Source organism: Carassius auratus, chromosome 15 (genome assembly GCF_003368295.1).
Source record: "Carassius auratus strain Wakin chromosome 15, ASM336829v1, whole genome shotgun sequence".
In the NCBI taxonomy this organism is placed as follows: domain Eukaryota; kingdom Metazoa; phylum Chordata; class Actinopteri; order Cypriniformes; family Cyprinidae; genus Carassius; species Carassius auratus.
In genome coordinates this window covers 23,114,177-23,132,079 of record NC_039257.1, presented here as the reverse complement: position 1 = coordinate 23,132,079, position 17,903 = coordinate 23,114,177, and the positions used below count along the sequence as shown (strand labels likewise).

The following is a 17,903-nucleotide window of genomic DNA, read 5'->3' as shown; positions in this document are numbered from 1 at the left end:
TATCCAGTACTTGATTTCAACAGTTCGTATGCAACCATCTCTGCTTGGAATGAGTTTCACCACACGACCTACAGGCCATTGGGCTCGTGGTAGGTTGTGGTCAATTATCAGCAACACAGTATCCAGGGTAAGGGGTTCGGTTGGTTGCTGCCATTTGTAGCGGGACTGAATGGTTGGCAGGTAATCTCGTAGGTAACAGATCCAAACTGATCTATTAAGTTCTGAGAATTCCGCCACCTACGGCGCCCCATGAGAAGCATATTTTGGTGTTATAGGGTCAGCAGAAACGTATCCAAGAGGCTTAGAATTAAGAATACCTTCCACTTCAATTAGGATGTTGTGAAGTACGTCTTCTGACAGTGATTGAGTTCCCACGGCAACCTGGAGTGCACTCTTGATGGAACGAATCTCCAGCTCCCATGCTCCTCCGAAGTGTGGCGCATTCGGAGGATTGAATTTGAAATTGATCTGGTAATCTACCAGTTGTTGTTGAAGCTGCTGTTCCAATTCCTTAAAAGCTGTTCGGAGTTCCTTGTCAGCTCCTTTGAAATTTGTGCCTTGATCGGAAATTATTTCTGCTGGTTTGCCTCGGCTTGCAATAAACCTACCGAGGGCTAGTAAGAAGGCATCCGTATCCAGTGATTTAAGGAGATCCAAATGAATGGCACGTGTCGTCAGGCATTTAAAAATCACTGCCCACCATTTCTCATTTCGTCAGCCTATCTTAGTAATAAATGGCCCGAAACAGTCAACTCCTGTTGAAAAGAAAGGCGGACAGAAGATGCGGAAGCGAGCTGTTGGCAAATCTGCCATTTGAGGAACTTTAGGCTGTGCTCTCCATCTTTGACAATCTGGGCAGTGAAGTTGGTACCTTTTAATGACTTGTCGACCTCTCAAGATCCAATATTGTCTTCTGATTTCTGCAAATAATCTTTCAGAGCCAGCATGTAGCAGCCGTTCATCATAGTCTTTAATAAGAAGCATGGTAATGGGATGATGAGGGTCTAGGACAGTGTTTCTCAAACTTTTTCAGCCCAAGGACCACTTTATCTTCCAAATTTTTTCTGAGGACCACCTAACAGAATCCCACTCTAACACGCCCCCAAAAACCAACAAAATAGGAAGAATAAGCTAAATTTAAGTTTAATATGCAACTGTTTCAAGTCAAAAACTAATTATTCAAACACAAATGCAATGATATGATCAGAAATTATTATATACATTTTTATTTAATTTGAAAAAGTAAATGTGAAATGAGTTGCAGCTTAATATGAAAAACAAACTGCACATGTGAAAAAAAAAAAACTGCAATTAAACATACTGTAACAGCCTAGGTCCCACTTAAAACCATTTCAAAGAGCCATTAGTTTAAAACTGAGGTGGTGGGTATAGGAAGTCTATGGTTGTAACTATGGTAACAATTAAATGCTGAAAAGAATGTTCCCCTTAATGTCCAATATCACTGAAATTACTGGGATTTTAAACATTAAACAAAAACTAGTACATTACAAAACTAATAGATCTGTGGATTTTAGATTTTGAGATTTCCATCTAAAACTTAATGTGAATATCAATGAGACGGGTGGTGCTGCTTATCACACATCAGTTTCTGAATGTCTGGCTCCAAAGAGGAGAGCTTCAGTCTCATACTAGGCTCCACGTTTAGTCTGTTGCGCTGTTTTGTTTTCAAACCAACCAGTGTGGAAAACCCAACTTCACAGTTGTATGTAGTTGGGAAGGGCATGAGCACTTTGAGGGCAGATTCTGCAAGCTTTGGATGTTCAGGAAGGAGCTGAGCCCAGAAGTCTGTTAAGGGCTGTTGTTTGAATGACATTTTGAGACCTCCATCTGAAGCAATGTCCACAAGACTATTGCCTTCCTGTATTGAGAGCTTGGTACATTGCTCAATGATGTCGCCAAACGGATTTCTGATCCACTCAAAGTCCACATCTAGCTCTGGAAAGTATTTCCCCAGTTGCATGTGAAGGCCTTGTAGATGTTCCTTTATGGCTGTGACGGTGTCGTCACCTAGGGTCTATTCAGTTTCGAGAAGAAAGTCCGCTAGAGTGGGGAAACAGTCAAATTCACGGCGATCGATACGTGCGCACCAGAGATCTAATTTGGTGCAGGCCCCTTTAATTTTGTCCTGTACAGTGAAGACTGTGACCGTTTTTCCTTGCAGTGCTAAGTTGAGCATATTGAGCATGCTGAAAATATCTGCAAGATATGCTAGTTTTGAAAGCCACATAAAGTCATGAAGTCAATCATACAGTTCATCACCTTGGTGCAGAAATAATTTTACTTCATCGCGCAGTTCAAAGAGACGAGACAGGACCTTGCCACGGGACAACCAGCGCACTTCAGTGTGGAACAGAAGTTTTGTGTGCTCACTCCCCATTTCTTCACACAGGACTTTAAAAAGACGCGAGTTGAGGGCCTTGCCTTTGATTGAGTTGACTATTTTAACTGCCTCGTCTAAAACAGTTTTAAGGCAACTTGGCATCTTTTTCACCGCGAGCTGTTCTCTGTGAATGCAGCAATGAGTTGACACAGAAGATGGAGCAACATTACGCACACGCGTTACCAGGCCCTTGTATTTGGCTGTCATCGCAGTTGCACCATCAGTGCAAACTCCAACACAACACATTTCTAGTCAATTTTATTATGCACAATGAAGGCATTAAGTGCATCATAGATCGCTTCTCCTGTGGTGTTCGTTGGAAGGGATTTACAGAAGAGAAAATCATTGTGGAATGAGCACGCATGGATGTATCTCACAAAACACAGAAGATTTGCCTCGTTACCAATGTCCGTGGACTCGTCCAGCTGAAGAGAAAAGAAGGGACTCTGGTGTAATTGTGTGATCAGCTGCTCTTGGACAGTTTCGGACATTGAAGTTATGCGTCGCTGGACAGAGGTACTTTGTGCATGTCATCACTTGCTTTCTTCCCTAACATTACGTTTGCCATAACTTCTGCAGCAGGCTTAACTAGAGTCTCTCCAATTGAATGGGGTTTTCCCGTTTTTGCAATGAGTAGAGACACTCTGTATGATGCCTCAGTAGCCTTTGCATTTTCACCGGGCATAAAAAACTGTGAGGTGTTTTTACTCATGTGTCGCTCAAGCTCATCACGTTTTCTCTCAAAAAATGACACTGGTTTATCTGTACAATCTTTGTGCTTGGACTCAAAGTGACGCTTGAGTTTCGATGGTTTCATTGCTTCATTAGCCAATATTTCATAACACAGAACACAGTGAGGTCTAGGATCCTCAAGATCCCTAGTGCAGAAAAATTCAAACTTCATGTACTCATTGTGATATTTTCGCTTAACTTTCTCACATGGTTTTCCACGTTGCGCTAGCTCCGTGGTATGCGGGAGTGTTGTGGCCAGTGGCCGCGACTCGGTATCATCGGTTCCGGCTTCAGTGGGCCTTTGTGGTGCTGTAGTTTTGCTGCATTCAGTGGACACTTGATCTTTTCTTTTGACTCCTCTTTGGTTTAGCCACTGATCCATTTTACGTTATTCAAACAGAATGGCAAGAACTATTCCCCAAGTAAATTAAAAATCTACTTAAATAAGTGGAAATTTTATAAACACTTGCCTAGTTTAGGTAATCTTTTCGCGGACCACTAGGGGTCGATGGCGGACCACTAGTGGTCTGCGGACCACATTTTAAGAATTACTGGTCTAGGACAATGGGATGGATATCAAGGTCACTGACCTGCTGTAACTGCCTTAGCCTCCCACCTACTCTGATGAGGTCTGTTGTCGGGTCCAGCTCTGGTGCTAGCTTTCTGAGTTTGCTGCTAATGTGAACTGGCCGGCCTGCTCTTAAAGAAACGAGCTCTTCTGAAAAACTTGGCAGGCTCGTTGGAGATAAGTTTCTGCTTCACGGTAAATGTTAATCAATTGAGTCTGGTTTGGCTCTGCCGCCCCGTGACATTGCTCACGTACAGCCTCGACCAAATCTTTCCATGAATCAAACTGGTTTGCATCTGGAACATTCTGTGGTACTGATGCAAAACTGCAGTGTCAGACCTTTCAATTCATTGGACTTAGGTTAGGGTTAGGTGGCCCTTTACTCCATCTGCTGGGTATAGTAAGCTCTAGAAGTGTTTTGCCTCGTGTCAAGTCGTCAGCTGGGTTATTAAGTGTGTCGACATAACGCCATGATCGCTGGTCTATCAGTTCTAGGGATGGGTATCATTAAGGTTTTTACGGTATTACTACTCTTACCGATACTGCTTAACGGTCCGGTACTTTAACGGTATTCTTATCGGTACTTTGTGTTGTGTGTATGTGTGTGTTTTTTTTAAGAACAAGTTGAGAACAGAATTAACATTTCTTTATTTTTTTATGTAAAATTTATAATGGGCTTGTCTTGGACCAGAGGCGTTAGGAGGAGTTGGTTGGTTCATAGTAGCTGCAGCTTAAAAAATAAATAAATAAATTATATATATATATATATATATATATATATATATATATATATATATATATATAATAAAAAGGTTGCAAAATGTGGCAATTGGCTATTTTGTAAACCAACTTGAAGTGCTGTGCATTTAAGTTAGCCAAATAAATGTTTACATTTACATACTGATTTTTCCTTATTTGGAATTTTAAAAACAAGTAGAAAATATGTTGATTTCATTCTCATTTTTCCCAAAAGAAATCAACAGAATTTCTACGTCAGGTTAGCAAACCAGGGAGATTTTACATTTATTTTAAATGACGTGAACAACGTTGATTCAACATGATTTTAGCATACATACCTGACGTAGATGGGGCAACAACCAGAGACGAGCTAGCTAGGCAGTCGATACACATAATGCACTTTTGAAAGATGCTTTGACAGATTGCTTGTGTTTCCGTCCTTACATGCAAATATTGTTTTGCACTTGTAAAGGTAAAGGTAAAGGTAAAGGATTTTATTGTCATTCCAAAACATGTACATGAGCTGGAACGAAATTAGACACTGAGGCCCGGTTAAAACCATTCATAATAAATAACTAACTACTCACTCATCAATAAATACAATAGATACAATAACAAATAATACAAGCCCATGTTAATATATGGGTACAGTCTCTCCACACACTAAAAACCCTTAAAAATTAGCAGCATAGTAATAAAGTTAGTGCAATCTATTTTAGGACAGCAAGTTCAGTTCATCAATTCTGTAGTTGTCAATATTAAAAAGTCTCACGGCTTCTGGATAGAAACTGTTTTTTAACCTTGATGTCCTAGCTCTGATGCTGCGCAGCCTCCTACCTGAAGGAAGAGGGTCAAATAGTCTATTGGCAGGGTGAAAGAAGTCTTTCATGATACTTGCAGCCCTAGTCTTGCATCTGTTGATGTATATATCTCCAATTGCAGGGAGACTACAACCGATGACTTTCTCTGCCGTCTTAACCACACGCTGTAGGGCCTTCCTCTCTGTTACAGAGCAGTTTCCATACCACACTGTTATACAAGATGTTAGGATGCTCTCCACCACACACCTATAAAAAGATGTGAGAACTGTAGTTCCCAAGCCAGCCTTTTTAAGCCTCCTCAGAAAATACAGCCTTTGATGAGCCTTTTTTACCAGACTATTACAGTTGGATTTCCACTTTAAGTCATCGTTGATATGTACTCCTAGATATTTGTAGCTGGAGACAACTTTCACCTCAGATCCCTCAATACAAATGGGAGGGGTGTGCCTCCTATTTGTTTTTCTAAAGTCCACAATAATTTCTTTAGTCTTTTCCACGTTAATCCATAGGTTGTTGTCCTTGCACCAGGCCACCATTTGTTCCACCTCTGATCTATAGGCTGACTCATCATTCTGAGAAATGAGTCCCATCACCACAGTATCATCTGCAAACTTGACAACATGATTACTCGGGTGTCTGGCTGAACAATCATATGTCAGCAGTGTGTACAACATTGGGCTCAGGACACATCCCTGTGGTGAGCCGGTGTTAAGAACAATGGTGGAAGAAAATTTAAATCAAAACACTTCATCACTATTGGGGTGAGTGCTACCGGGCGATAGTCATTCAAACATGACACGGTGTAAGTCTTAGGAACAGGAATAATAGTAGCAGATTTAAAGCATGAGGGTACAACTGCTTTTGACAGTGAGATATTAAAAATGTCAGTCAGTACCTCTGAGAGCTGAAATGCACAGTCTTTCAGAACCCTGCCTGGGATGTTATCTGGGCCTGCAGCTTTCCGTGGTTTGACTCTCTGAAGGACCCTCCTGACATCTTCTGTGGTAACACTGGGTGGCTGCTCACCAGGTGGAACAGTGAGTCTAGTGCTAGGAGTGTTATTAGAGACCTCAAAACGAGCATAGAAAGTGTTTAGAGCATCAGGAAGAGATGGATCTCTGGAGCATTCAATATCTCCTCTTTTATAATCAGTGATGCTCTTTATGCCAGCCCACAATCTCTGGGGGTCGTTGGTAGAAAAATGACCCTGTATCTTGAGAGCATAATCAGCCTTGGCTCTTTTTATGCCAGTATTCAAATTCCTCCTTGCCACTCGAAGCGCCTCCGTGTCACCCTTCCTGAATGCTGAATCTCGTGCTCTCAGAAGTGATCTGACCTCAGCAGTTAGCCAGGGCTTCTGGTTAGGGTGGATAGTTATTGTCTTAGTGGTAGTAACATCATCCACACACTTGCTTATGTAACAGGTGACAGAGGATGCATACTCGTCCAGATCCACCTCTCCAGCATCTGTTGCTGCCTCCTTAAAAACCTGCCAGTCAGTACTTTCAAAGCAGTGTTGCAACACAGAGGCAGCATTACTGGGCCACACTGTAATTGACTTTTGTGTTGGTTTCATTGTCTTCACAGCAGGGCTGTAGGAGGGAACAAGCATAACAGAGATATGATCAGACAATCCAAGGTTAGGAAGAGGGAGTGATCTGTAGGCTCCGCGTCTGTTTGTGTACACACGATCGAGGGTGTTATTTCCCCGGGTTGCAATAGTAACATGTTGATAAAACCTTGGTGTAATGTCCGTCAAATTTACATGGTTAAAATCTCCAGCAATCACATAAAATGCATCCGGGTACTTGTTTTGGAGAGAGACTATGTTTTCATGTAGTTCTGCTAGCGCCTCATTAGCTTTTGCGCTCGGGGGGATATAAACAACAATAATGAACACCGCTGTGAGCTCTCGCGGTAGATAATACGGCCGGCATTTTATGGTCATGTATTCAACATTTCCAGAGCAGTGAGTGCTAATAATGGAACAGTTAGTGCACCAACCTTCATTGATATACACGCAAAGTCCACCTCCTCGAGTCTTCCCCGACAACTGACTCCGGTCGGCCCGATGGAGTAGCATGCCACTGATCTGGAGTACAACGTTGTGACAACGTTGTGACAACGAGGGTTGTCAGCATTAACTCTAGTGAAGTATAACCACACTTTGGAACGTTTTGCTCTCTCCGCCATTGTCACTCTTTGTATTAAGCAGGAGTTTTCGTACTGTTATGCGTGTACCGCGCTCGTTCTTGTGTGTGTGTGACTGACAGACAGCCTCCGCACCGTGCAAGCGAGTTCTTGCAGATCTCACAGACAAACGTCTTCATAATATCGCAAATTAGAAATGTTTGGCCAGATTAAATGTGCACGATAACATTAAGCAAATCTCTTCGCCATTGTCACTCTTTATTATTAAGCAGGAGTTTACGTACAATTAATGCATGTGCGTGCGCTCGTTGTGGTGTGTGTGTGACTGACAGACAGCCTCAGCGGCATGCATGAGAGTTCACGCAGATCTCACGGACAAACGTCTTAATATGATCGCACATTAGAAATGTTTGGCGAGATTAAATGTGCACGACAACATTATTAAGCAAAAATATGTAGTACGTTATTTTTTTTCCTCCAGTACCAAAAGCAGAACCGATACCGTCAGATCTTACTGATACTACAGTCTTTCATAATTTAGCCCCGGGGCCAGTTTAATACCGGGTTTCGGTACCCATCCCTAGTCAGTTCCTGTATTTCTGATACACGAGTGCCGACAAATACCTTGAACCGGCATGACTCCGACTGTAGCCATTCTAGGACAGTTGTAGAATCTGTCCATAATGTGGTGCGTTGTAAGTAGGATGACAATTCTGTCTGGATTAATTTTGCAAACTGTGCTCCGGCCAGCGCTGCGGAAAACTCTAACTGTGGCATGGTCTGTTGACGTTTAGGGGCCACTGTTGACCTGGCCATAATAAATGAGACATTGGTGAGGCCCTCATGAATTGTAGAGAGGTATGCTACCGCTCCATAAGCCCTTTCTGATGCATCACAGAAAACATGGAGGTGATGCTCAAGTCCAGGCTTATCCTTTGCTTCAGGAACATAACAACGTGGGACTGAAACTGTACCGATGTGTACCGATGCCATTCATATACTTGCGGAGGAATCTCTTGTTGCAAATCACGCCAAAGGAATCTCAGTAAGGGTCTGTCTTTGGGTAACAGGCGAACCTGGTGAAACATACCCTTGATGTCTCTACTGATTGCAACACTGTGCTGTTGAAAACGCAGTAGGACTCCAAGGAGGGATGGTCCCAGGTTTGGTCCTGGCAGAAGCTGCTCATTGAGAGATGTATCGTTGTATACGAATGAACAATTGAACACTAAACAAGCCTTTCCATTATGGTAGACAAGATGTTGTGGCAGATACCATGACTCCTCGGACTCATTAGCTTCTTTAGCCGTGATCTCTTTTACATAACCTGCTTAAATAAGTCTATTCATTTCACCTCGATAGGCGGTTGCTTTCTCTGGTTGATCTGAGTTTATTTTCGTTACTGCGGAGATTTGCAAGCACAGATTCATGAGGAGCATTCAGCTTGGGGGAATTGACAGTTCTTAAATAAGTCTATTCATTTCACCTCGATATGCGGTTGCTTTCTCTGGTTGATCTTTGAGTTTCTTTTCGTTACTGCGGAGATTTGCAAGCACAGATTCATGAGGAGCATTCAGCTTGGGGGAATTGACAGTTCTTAATAAGGGAGTGGCATAGCGTTAAATTCCATCGATTAGCACCCTTCAGGTTTTGCTGTCTAGGGTCTTGATAGACTCTTGGTCCTGTTTCGAACGAGTCAACAGCTTTTCACTGCGGTAAGGTAGAGAATCTAGCTGCCACAGTCGCTCAACATCTCTATAGAGGGTATCAGAGGCTGTTGATGTGGTGATAAAAAGACTGATGGGTGTCATTTGCACGATTTTTAAGACCTTCAGGGGCTTGAAGAGCCCAGCCTAGTTTTGTACAGACTGCAACTGATCCATCCTGAGTACCTACATGAACTGTTTTCACAACAGTGATCAAAGGGCTATTATCTGAGCCAATCAGCAACAAGGGCTGAGCATTCTTGAATGACTGCAGTGGAATATCTCTCAAGTGGGCATATCGACGTTGTAGAGCTTTAACTGGGTATCTTTGTTCCACTAGCTCTAATCCATCTGCACTGAATGCATTATGAATTCTGTACCTGACTCCTGGATTAGTTCTGCAAGATACATCAAAGGTTACAACTGAGCCAGCTAGGAATGTGACATCAGGACAGATAGTGCGTAAGGCTAGGGTTTCCTCTTTCCCTTCCAGATGAAGCTGTTGAGCTGCAGCAGGTAAAAGCATGGTACGTTCAGCCCCATCATCTAATATTGCAAAGGTTGCAATTGTTCTGTCTTTATTATGTAGAAACAAAGGTACAACTTTCAGTAGTACACGGCCTGAGGGACTAGAAGGTGTGAGGTAGATCCTACTATTTAATGCACTGGTGGACTTAACCTTGGCTCGCTGTTCAGCGATTCCATGGAGGACTTGGAGATGTATCTCTCCACAGATTCCACATGGTTTCTTTAAGTTACAGTCCTCTGGACGGTGGGAACGGCCACTTTTCCAGCATCGTTTCCCTTCTGCTATCCATTGCATGAGGTTTTCTGCAGATTGCTCTTTTATTTCAGCACACTGGGTTATGTAATGCTCTTTGCTGTGACAGAAATGACAATGGACTTAGAATTTTTTCCATTGAGAGGGCTGAGGTACCGACTGGATAGACGCTGTTGTTGAGCTTTACCCTGCAGCCAACCAGAGAAGTCCTGAAGTTTATATGGACAACATTCAGCTTGCCTTGCAGCTGTAGGAACTCAATGAAGTTGTCTCTGAGATACTTGGGAAGTTTGCTGAGGAGCCTGTGTACATGGGAACAACAGCTGAGTTCAATGCCTCTCAGGCCTTCCAGGGACAGCAACTTACTAACAAGAAGGTGAACCCTCAGGGCAAATGACTGAAAACTACTAGCATCTCCGACTTTCACATCTGAAGCGTTGAGTATGGCTGCTATTTTGCTCTGTGCTAATTGATGTGGCTGTCCATAATGCAACTGTGAGCCTGCATTGCTGCTGTATATGGCCTAGCTTCATGTCGACAAGACTGTCCAATCATTTGAGCCTCTGGAAGCTTCATATGTTCAAGCAGCACGTGGTATTTGTATTTTTCTGAAAGCTCATGGTGAGAGTCTAGTAGATTATCCAAAGCTAGTTTCAGATTGGCGAAATCTCTTTCACTGTCTATAGCAAATCTGGTATGGAAGGTTTTGGCGCTCCCTATAAATTAATGGCGGGTGGAGGAACAGCCTGATAATTGCTATACTGTGGCCAAGTTACTTGTTGTGCTGGGTACTGATCTCTGTGTGTATCAGGATAATTTGGCTGACAGTCAGTATAAACCGAAGGTACAGCGTGTTGCATCAAATGTAATCCAGTTGGAGGATTAGTAGCCCATTGCTGCTTGAACCAAAAGGGGGGCCCCTCAACTCCTAAGCACCTTCTAAGTTCAGGAGGTGACTTATTTTCATGTTGCTTTTTTTGGAGTAACTGCCCTTGTAGAGCAGTATCAGGAGATGTAGGGAATTGTGGAGAAACCAAGCATGATAATGGAACTGAGTGGATTGAACTCATTTCCTTCAGTGGAAGTGTTTGCTGGGCAGACTGAGCTCTTATGGCACTATGGGCCACGTTCTGCATGAGTGGAACATGTGAAATCAGAGGTGATTCGGTTCTCGTTCGTTTAGGACTCATTATATCAGGCTGAGATTCTGGAAAGTCAACTGGTATCTTTTTGATTTGTGGAGCAGTCGAGGAAATGTTGTGATCAGATTCAGGGGCAAGTACTCCCTTCTAAGATGCTATATCAACTTCTTGGAGTGAGAGGTTGTCTGCTTCTTCCTCCAGTAGGAAAGCATTAATGCGTTTTAACATATCCTGTCGACGCTGCTGCCTTTTCTCATAAAGAGACAGTCTGCTTGTAAGATGTGCAATCTCAGCTGACTCCTCCCTTTCAGCTGCAGAAATGTTCTCCATTAATTCTCTGAGGGACATTGTATCCTTTGATTGTACCTGCTCTATTTGACATACTGGTGTAGACATACTCAGTGAGAATGCCTTTTTCACTGCAGAAGGCTCTGGCTGTGTTTCTAGTGAGCATGGTGGGAGACTAGTTGACTTTGGAAAATTATAGTCTACAACATAGTCGTCCAGGTGCTTAGGAAGCTTACTCTGTCTCACTGGTCTCCAAGCTAACTGATTTAGACTGGACAGGTTATCATCAGGCAACGACATATCTGCAGTAGTCAGCATCCGGCTAGAAGGACCATGTTTGATTTAGGATTTATAGCTGGATCGATCTGCACTGACCGCTACAGTATTCTTGTCACAGAACTCAGAGTCTTGTCTCAATGATAGCCTTTTAATGATTGCACTGGCATCAATAGAGATGGACATGTACAAGGTTTTGTAGAACAACAAAATAAAAATAATAATTAGCAGATGGATCACTTAAATGTTACATAAATGATATAAATAATAAACAGATATTTGAGAGATATTTGAAGCAGTTTTACTCACCGCATGTGGTTCCAACACACGATCGTGACCCTTTTTCGTTGGGACTGCATTATCCTTAAGAAATAAACGATGTGCAAATCCAGCGTCAAACTGGGCCTTGTTTGTAAAACAAGCATCTTCGAAATGCAGGGAACAAACAAAAACACTTGCACAACTCCATTGATGCTCTGTAAAAATAAACTCCATCCACTGCTCCCTTAATGTAGTTTTTTTTTTTTTTTTGGTAATCTGTGCAGGGTTGTCTTGCCCTGGCAACCAAAAACACACTTCTTTTGTGACATTAGGCGACGCTCTCGCTCTGATCAGTGAAGTCTGTTGTGCTCTCAGTGCTCTGCTATACGGGAGCGCGCTCTTCCGGCAGAAGTGCCTCAGGACCCATATAAGGAAATTCCGCTCCATCTAACATCACACAGAGCCATACTCGAAAAAAACTTTCTGAAACTTGTGACGAACCGGAAGGACCTTCAAACATACAACTTAATTTTTGAAACTTTGTCCACGTTTAGCATGGGAATCCAACTCTTTAACAGTGTAAAAAACTCAGTATGCATGAAATAGCATTTCACCCCCCCTTTAAGGGTCAATATCATGTTATCTGCATCTCCTGCGCTCCATCAAGCCACTCTTATAATAGCAGTCATCACTCAAAATAATGCACGACTCTATTATCTGTACAGCATGTGTGTAAGACTCAAATACAATTATGAAGTAATACTTTTATGACAAATAAATATTTCAGTGAGTAAAACTGGCTGTGTCTATAGTAGGCTGTTATGGACTACACAGCATTTTTATGTTATTTTTAAAAAAAAAATTTAAATGATTATTATTTTAAATTATTGTCCCTGGATCAGTATGATACTCTTGTAATAAAGTAGCGGTGGTAGCAGACATATTTTGAGTATCAGTTCTGGTTGAAAAGAAGCGATCTAATCCTGTTTACATGAAATAAGCTGCTTCCGAGTAGGTTTAAGCTTATGGACCTGTTGCTATGACAGCAGCTCCGGGATGAGCTTCGAAGAATCAAACGATCCAAGATCAGACCAAATCGTCAACATTCAAATCCAGCTAACTGAGTTAGCGACGTAGGAAGAACAGGCCCCTGGTCAGAGCCTGACTCCACCCACTGGTGATATTTGAAAAATGCTGAAAAGTTGGCAGATCACAGCGGAGATAGAGGGGACGAACCGAGGGTAGGGCTGAGCGGGTGGGGCGTGAACCTGAGACCCGCAGTAACGGATTGATTGACAGCTGCTGTCAGAGACGCTAAAATGGAGAGTGACTGTAGTGACGCAAGTAGCTTTGCAACAGAGCGATCATTCGAAGTAGAGGACTTTTCTCCCCCACCTTCACCTGAAGTGGAGGATGTCGAGGCGTTTGAGCAACTGGCCCAAACTGCGGTCTTAACTCCCGCACCGTGTCGCTTTTCAGCGCGAGCTGTGTGGAGAAGCCCATTTCCACCTCCATTGCGTTTGAGAAGCAATCCCGTGTAAAATGCAGTTTGCACAGGCGGCAAGGAACTCGACCGGAAGTTGAAGTCGGCTGCGTGCCGCCATCTTGTAGCAGAACTTCACTTGCGTTAGCATTCCCATTGACTCCCATTCATTTTGGCGTCACTTTGACAGCGAATAACTTTACATCTGAGGCGTTTAAAGACTCCATTTGTCCATTATTTATTTCTAAAGATACACAACAATGTATAAAGGGCTCCATTACCTTCTATGTTACATTATGGACCCGTAGAAACAGTTTTTAGTAAAAATAGGCTAACAATTGTGTCATAACCACTCGTCTCTCTGTCGCATTACCGTACAGACAGGAGGAGAAGCTCGCAGGCAATTAACTTAATATGGCGTACTGGCATTACATTTTAAAATACTATACAAAATAATTAATCAGAATACTTACTCCTGCTCACTCACGCCAAAGAACTCCCCGCTCAAGCTCGCTATATTGTAGAATTAAAACACTTTATACTCAAATTTCAAAAAAGTTACTTGAACCAATGCTTTTAGAATGTCCCAATTATTCATTTGTGAATTAATCTGGTGAAGAAGAGTAAACTTGCAGCAGCTAACATTTGATTCAATAAATCAGACATAGTGAGTCAAGTTAACAATAAAAAACTGCATTATAGTAAAGGGGTCCCACTTTATATTAGGTGGCCTTAACTACTATGTACTTACATAAAGAAATAAGAACAATGTACTTATTGTGTTCATATTGTATTGTAAAACACTTTTGCTGCTATTGAGGTGGGACAGGGGTAAGGTTAGGGAGAGGGTTGGAGGTATGGGTAAGTTTAAGGGTGGGTTAAGGGGTAAAGTATGGGTCAACAGTGTAATTCTAAATGTATTTACAGAAATTAAATACAGATGTAATTACATGTAGTTTTTTTTTTTTTAATAAATACATTGTAAAAACATGTATGTACACAAAAAGTACATTGTACTAAATTATTAATTAAAATGTAAGTACATAGTAGCTAAGGCCACTTAATATAAAGTGGGTCCAGTAAAGGCTTTGTAAAACAGCGTTTTTAGCTTTTTAAACCGCGTTCTCCGTCCTACACCAACTACGTGTAGCAGATCCCTTTCTGAACATAACATTTTCACACAGTAGACAACAGGATGGCTTGAGAATAGCTGAATTTATTGACCCGCCCTGGAAACATATGGGACAATTTGATCAATATTTTTTGTTGCGCCAACCTCTTCCCACATCACACACAACATTAAGTAGGAAGAGCGAGAGAAAATAAGTGCGTCTTTCCTCGCCAGCGTCTATCCGCAAACTGAGGATGACGTAACTCACTTGTATACATATTTAACATTATGTAGCAGATACATTATTGTGCAAATAATACATTTCTTTCGTTAAAGGAAAAATAAAGTGATGAAATGGCTGGATGTGTATATATTCTTCAAACATATCAATAGTAACACATAAGAATAATGTTGTTGTTTTTCCTTCAAAACATCAGACACATCCACATTATACTCTATAGAACTGCAAAACCAGTGTAGTAGATGGCTGTAACATAATATAATGTATTATAGAATCTGAGAAATAAATATACAATATCTGCTCAAAAGCACAATCCACATATTCATTATAAACCCAATTTACAAAAATTAGATCACGTTATGCTGGTTAAATTGAAGAACTGAACATACCTGGAAACATATGGGACAATTTGATCAATATTTTTCGTTGCGCCAACCTCTTCCCACATCACACACTGTGCACAAATCAACAGTTAGTTCACTCCACGTGCGTCCGATAAAGCTCACACAAAATTCAAAATACACAATATGCATGTGTACAATCGATTCAATATAACATTGTACTCAATGATCAACAAACTTTAATTGAATGAACTCTACTTACATACCAACATTAAGTAGGAAGAGCGAGAGAAAATAAGTGCGTCTTTCCTCGCCAGCGTCTATCCGCAAACTGAGGATGACGTAACTCACGCACTCCAAATGCATAGCGCGCAACACTGATAAATGTCCCACACAACAAACACCCCAACCGATAGTTCCCAAAAACAAAGAAAAATAGTTTTGGGAAGTTCATCATACAAACCCAAGACACAATCAATACTTTTCTCTTCCCAACTTGCTACATTCACCCCCCTGAACTTCACAAAACTAATCTAATACTAGTGACTAATCGAAATTGGGGATGTGATCACACTCTAAAAACCACAGTATCTGCACGCAACAACCCTGTTACCCAACTCACTGGGAGAGTGACAAAAGAAAGTTGGCCAGACTCTCAAATGCCCACCCGCAAAAAGAAGTGCCATAAACACTACTCCAAAGATACTCAAATGATCACCACTAATATTTTACCCCAAATGAATTATTCAGACTGGAGAACTCAAATGCCACTTAAGAAGTTTTTGACCATAGAAGGCTAAGCGTAGGGCTACGTAACAAGGTCTTCTGGGTCATAATTTGAATCAGTCTATCAACTGGTTTAATCAATCTGCCAGCCCTAGTTCTGACCGTGTGAGTCATATCAGACGAAGGCTGAACTACTTCTCCAGGAACTCCGTCAGTTGGTTTTGACTTTTCCATGTCACGTTCAACTTCCTCAACATTCATATCATGAGGGTCAGATGCGGGACTCTGAACTTTTTCCCAACTCACAATTTCATCATCTATTCCATCAAGGACATGCTCCGATCCTGATCTGAAATCTGAATCTCTGGTCTCCTCTCCCATTGAAGGGCTCAATTGACAAGCTGGAGGATGAACTGCTCCATTGGAAGTGTCAGATTCTGAACTCTGAACTTTTTCCTGAGTCTCACTTTCAACGTCCGTTCCATCAAGGACATGCTCCGATACTGGTCCGAAACTTAGACCTCTGGTTTCCCCTGCATTTGATGGGGTCGACAGACAAGCTGGAGAATGAACTGCTTCATCAATCTCGTTTCCAACATCCTCTAATTCATTTATAGCTTTGTCGTTCATAGAGTCATCGGTCTCAAAGTCCGACCCGGAGTCTTCGGAAGCTGGTTCAACACAATCCTTCCTCACGTCAACAGGTAAGAAATTTGCACGTAAAAGCAAGTTCCTATGAACCACCTTCTCCTGATTGGTCCTGGTGTTCCTTACACGGTAAGTATGACACCTTGTATCCACAGAAACCACAACATGCACAGTTGAGTCCCATTTGTCGGCCAGCTTGCGCCGTCCACGCTCTCCTTTATTGTCAAGCAACACATATTCTCCTTCCTCTATATCTCGGCCTTTGACGTCTTTGTTGTAGTGCTCAGATTGCCGTTGTTGACTCGCAATGTTGTTGGCCTGAGCAAGTAACATAGCTTCCCTCAGATCATCCTTCATTTTTTTACGTATTGGTCATAGTCTGTGACGATGTTATCCCGATCTACAGACTGGAACATCAAGTCAACGGGCAGCCTAGGAATTCGACCATACATGAGGAAAAATGGGGCAAAGCCAGTTGACTCATGGGCAGTACAGTTGTAAGCGAACGTCAGGGTTTGCAGCATTTGTGGCCAGTCCTGTTTGACTCTCGGAGGCAATGCCCTGATCATATTGCCCAAGGTGCGATTGAACCTCTCGACTTGGCCGTTACCCATCGGGTGATATGCCGTGGTTCGGGACTTCTGTACGCCAGCAATCTGCAACAGTTCCTTGATCAACCGGCTTTCAAAGTTAGCTCCTTGGTCCGAGTGGATTCTTAGTGGAAATCCATAAACACAGAAGAACTTGTCCCATAATTGACGAGCGACTTGGGATGCTGACTGGTTCCTGCACGGAAACGCATTAGCCATTTTCGTGAAGTGGTCTGTTACCACAAGTACATCAACACTCTTGCCAGAAGAATCCTCAGCAGACCAGAAGTCTATGCAGACTAGTTCTAGTGGATGGACAGTTCGGATGCTCTCTAAAGGGGCCCTTCCCTCAGGTTCAGGGGTTTTGCTGACCACACAACGTTGACAGCGTCTCACATAATCACGGGTGTCACTCTCCATTCCAACCCAAGAAAACCTCTGTCTAGCCAAAGACAACGTCCTTCCTTGACCTTGATGGCCTGCCTCATCGTGGATGCCGCGCAAGACTTCATTGACCAGTGAATCAGGGACTATGAACTGGTAACGTGTAAACTTAGTCACTGGATCCTTGCAGACACGGTATAGGATGCCATCCAACAGCTTCAACCTGTCCCATTGCTTCAACAGTTTCAAGGCCTTGAAAGGTTCCTTAGCTCTTTCTCTCCGAGACGGTCTCTTACCTCTGCATACATAGAAGAGAACTCTTGAGAGCACATGGTCACCTTCTTGCTTCTCCCGAAGCTCCTCTAGTGAGAAGACTGGTAAGGGGTTCTGACCAGCAGGCATAATTTGTTTTTTTCTTGAGCAAGCCAAGAAAGGACTCTCCCCTCTGCTCCCACATCCCACTTTGCATGAGCTTCGAAGATAGCAGAGACCTGATCAGAAGACAAGGAACATT

General features: G+C 42.4%; 1 long non-coding RNA gene across 1 annotated transcript; it reads right to left on the bottom strand.

Annotated features, from left to right (window-relative positions):
• Positions 1-14,556: 14,556 nt before the first annotated feature.
• On the bottom strand, positions 14,557-16,625 carry LOC113115405 (uncharacterized). Its single transcript, XR_003293883.1, has 3 exons — positions 15,308-16,625; positions 15,090-15,154; positions 14,557-14,577 (listed from the first exon to the last, which is right to left on the bottom strand). It is a non-coding gene; the product is annotated as an uncharacterized LOC113115405 (long non-coding RNA).
• Positions 16,626-17,903: the final 1,278 nt, after the last annotated feature.